We start from the raw sequence: 4,585 nt of genomic DNA on the forward strand, positions 1-4,585 counted from the left end.
CTACTCGATCGAGTACCCAAGGTACTCGATCGAGTACCCCCCTTACTCGATCGAGTATCCTAGTTACTCGATCGAGTACCCAACAGTTCAGAAACTTTTCTAAAACGCAACTTACCCTTACTCGACAGAGTAAGGCCTACTCGATAGAGTACCCAAAGACTCATAAATACGGAGTATTACATAAAATGTGTGACATCTGTATGTCTATGAAATCTAACATTCAATCTATATGAGTCAATTTTCATGCATTTTAGTAGGTGGTTTGGTTTAGGCGGAATATGATGCACTAACTATCAAGCAATGAAAAGCAATAAGAATGGAAAAACGTAAAACAAAATTAAGTCATAGTGTGGCCTATCTGCCAAAATGAACATAAATACAACTTTAGAATCCATCCTTGGACCCGAGAAGCTTGTCTTGATGTTCCATCTTGGTCCATGTAGCGGGAGCGATCAATCCAATCTCCATCTTTAGTCTTCTCAAAATTACAATTTAAAAATTACATAATAAACCTATTTACACTCTAATTTCAAAACCATAATATCAAAGAAAACCAAACGGAGATACGAGATCTCAAATTACATTAAAATTATGTTTCCATCATTACGAAAACATAATTAACTAAGGCCACACTAGGTATTACAAATTAAAACCGATTGCAAAAATACGTAAATTAAACCATTCAACAAAACATTCAACTAAATAAAAATGCATCAACTATAAAATTAATCATTCAAGACATAATTCCTTAATTATGTAGAGTAATTTATCCAAACCACCTATTTAATTGATCAAATTATGTGACAATTCCCCAATTACTCACACTAATTTTAATCTTAATACATATTAATCTTGTAATATGAATTAATCCAACATTATTTTAAACTTCTTTAAAATAATTAGGTATCTAAAAATTTGTGAACTTCTTCACAACAATTAATCATACATTATTAATTTAATGTATAATCAATATTGGCCAAAATAAAACAACAACAGAAATTATTCTTTTTTGTTATACTCGGCTGCACTCGGCATTTATGCCCAAAAAAAATTTTTTTTTTTTGCTTTTTGTTCTCGGCAAACAAAAAAAACAGAAAATATATTTTTTGTTTTCTCGGCAATTCCTTCAAAAACCGAAACAAAAACAGAAATAATTTTTTTTTTTATTTCGGCAATTGCAAAACAGTTTCCCTTTTTTTTTCTTGCGGCATAATGCCCTAAAATAAAAAAAAAAAAAATAATTTTTTTCGAAAACAACCCAATTAATAATGAACAAGTTTGTTTAAAGTTACTACTAGCACAAGATTGGCATAACCATCAATATTAATGAATCATGATCTTAAACAACAATTTAATCATGTATGCCAAAAACTATATAGCAAAAACAAAAATCATCATTAATCAAAACAATTCCATTTACAATTGAATTTAATTCTTATTAAATCAAAACATCTACAAATTTATTATATTATTATCTTAACCTATTAAAACAATAATATGAATAAATCAAATGGAATCAAAACATCAAAAACCAAAGAAAAAACAGAAAACCAATCGGCAAAAAAAAAAATTTCTCACGGCCGAATTTTTTTTTTCTTTTCGAAATTCTTTTGTTTAAATCATTTATGAAAATCATATAAAATAATTTCGTGGCCTTGGCTCTGATACCACTTGTAGGAAATATCGGTATACATCCCTCAAAATTAAGGATTATAACGAAATTATAATCTATGAAAAACGAGTCATAAATGAAATTACATAAACAAAAGAGAAGAGATTAAGAAACAACCTTCGGTGTCCTAGCAATTATGGCCTAAGAACAAGATCGAAATCGATATTCTCCTAATTGTTGCACCCAAGATGCTTGATACGTGCATAATATATAGTCTTTTTAGCCTATTTCAGCACGTATTTCTATGCATTTTTATACTGTTTCTATAGTATTTTGCCCCGAATTGGCTACTTTGGTTCGTTTTGTCCATTTTGTAGAAATGAACGCGAAAGTAGTGGAATCGTACTCTTTTCGTCATTTTTGCATGCATTTAGAGGAGACGAGATTTTCCAGAGTGAGATACTGCGTTTGGAAGCGTCATGGCACGGATTACGAGGCAGCCGTTGACGGACTTGAGCTGATTTGAAGACTAAGTACTCGATCGAGCAGTTTTACCACTCGATCGAGTGGTTTTTACGTCCCAGGATGGTCGATCGAGTAGTATCTTACGCTATCCTTAAGTTGCTAAAAGATGGGTTACTCGATCGAGTAACTTTCTACTCGATCGAGTAGATGTTGCTGAGGTTTTGCTCGATCGAGTGGTTTTATTCCACTCGATCGAGTGGTTTCGCTGTTATGGGCTTTAATTAGCCCGTGTTATGTTTTAATTTCGCTAAACTTAATTACTTTGCTATTTAAGCACGCTTTACTAGGTCATTAGTATCTATCTTTTATCTATCTTTGATCTATCTTTCATTTACTTTAAGCAGTTTATACATCAACTTTATTACGTTGCTTTTTCCCTTCACTGTAACCCTGCTCTTGGATTTATTTCACTCGGATTTTGTGTTCTTTACGCCGGATTCGCTTGGATTGTAATTCCTTTCTCTTTCCTTATTAATAATTAATCATTGGTTGCTTTAATTTCTTGTTTACTCCATTTAATTCCTTTGCCCTAATTTCTCTTTTATGCAATTTACTTATTATTTCATTATGTTTACTGCTGCAATTTTATCTGCTGTTAGTTTAATTAGCGACATGAGTAGCTAAACCCCTTTCATGTTGGGATTAGGGGATCTGCGGTAGGATTGTGACGATGTAGTGAATGAAACATATGAATTAATTACGAGACTCTGTCACCATAGCAATTTAATTGTATTTATCGACTTAGTTGAGTGCACGCTTCTGAGTCATCCTTTAATCTGGCTAAAATTAATCCTAGATCGAAAGATTGGACTAAATAGGCCTGCTATGAATAGTAGACTACCCTGACGAGAATGAAAGTTAAGTTAGTGGTATTTTAGGATAGAAAGTGGACCGAAAGGACCTTTCCCGTATCCGTCTCACATTAATTCGTCTGAGTCATTTACAGCTGAGTCACTGGACTACCGTAGTGAACCGAAATCCTGACATGTCTCTCTCTCTCTGATAGTTTAAAACTTATTTCTTGCTTTTACTGCTCTTGCCCTTTATTTCTCTTCCCTTAAAACTTCGTAGTTTAGAAAACAAATCAAATAACCCCCCCCCCCCCCCCCCATTTGTGACCAAATAGACGGACTTCTACAGATATTTTGCCTCCCTGTGGAGATCGACCTGACTTCCCTAGCTATATAGTTAGTTTAGTTAGTTTATTTTTGACAGGTACACGATAGACGTGTCAAATTTTGGCGCCGTTGCCGGGGAGGCAATTGCCCTATCTGTTTTCGTTCGTTTATTTTCCGTCTCAGGGAATTTTTATTCCTTGAGGCAGTTCTTATTCATTTTCTTTCAGTGTTGCTTATGCCCAGGTCAGACAGGTTTGAATTAGTTTGGTGATTGAGCGTAAAGATTATTCAGGCATAGACTTCGTCTGTAGAGAAAATCATGAAAGGAAGACTTGAGTACTTTCGAGCCAGAGCTAGATCATTCTCTTTTCGCAGAAGACAATCCGATTTCTACAGTAAAGATGCCTAAACTTTCTAGTCATTCAGTGCCTAAAGCATCCACTATTCCGAAAGGTTTCAATCTACAGACTGAGGATGGGAATACATTCGACATCCGTCCTTCTTACATCAATCTGGTGGAGCGAAATATCTATAGAGGTGTGGCTGGTGAAGACCCGAGGAAGCACATGGAGGTCTTTACAGATTACTGTTCTACTATCCCCGCCACTAACGGGGTAACTCAAGATAAGATTAAGGAGGTTCTATTTCCTTTCTCTTTAGCCGATTGACCCGGGAGTGGCCGATCGACTTGGACCGCACTGCTTGGGGTTCAGATTGGGAGTCTCTTGCTCTTGCCTTTTACAAGAGATATTTCCCTCCACAGCGCACCAATCTGCTGAGGGCCAAGATTACTAGTTTCAGACAGGCTCCCGATGAAAGTTTCTATGAGGCATGGTCGCGATTCAAGAAGTTGGTGAGGTCTATTCCTCACCATGGTTTTGACCCATGGTTTCTAGCTAATCAGTTCTACAATGGGCTATATGATGACCAAAGGGCCATACTTGATGCGGCATCCAGTGGAAGATTCCAGGAGAATACAGATGATGATAAGGGATGGTCCCTTATTGAAGAGATGGCGAATCATAGTGTTGAGTATGGAAACCCGAGGGATGGGATTAGAACAGTTCATGCAGTTGATAAGCAGGTTTTGGCTCAGCTGGAGACCATGAATGCTAGATTCGACAAGTTGGAACTACAAGCTGCTGGGGAGCCTCAGACGGTCCATGTTCTTACTAGAGGAGAGACCGTCACATGTGAAAGATGTGGGAGTAATGATGGCCACACTGCTGTTGGCTGTCTTGTGGAGAAGGAACAAGTCCTTGCCTTTCAGCAATATAGGCAAGGAGGAGGTTCCTATTACAATAATCAAGGGGCAGTCCATCCTAATCTG

General features: G+C 36.4%; 1 non-coding gene across 1 annotated transcript; it reads right to left on the minus strand.

The window, feature by feature from the left end:
* Nucleotides 1-4,027: 4,027 nt before the first annotated feature.
* Nucleotides 4,028-4,134, minus strand: LOC141650132 (small nucleolar RNA R71). Its single transcript, XR_012546189.1, has one exon. It is a non-coding gene; the product is annotated as a small nucleolar RNA R71 (small nucleolar RNA).
* Between the last annotated feature and the right edge of the window lie 451 nt (nucleotides 4,135-4,585).

This window comes from Silene latifolia, chromosome 3 (genome assembly GCF_048544455.1).
Source record: "Silene latifolia isolate original U9 population chromosome 3, ASM4854445v1, whole genome shotgun sequence".
Lineage (NCBI taxonomy): Eukaryota > Viridiplantae > Streptophyta > Magnoliopsida > Caryophyllales > Caryophyllaceae > Silene > Silene latifolia.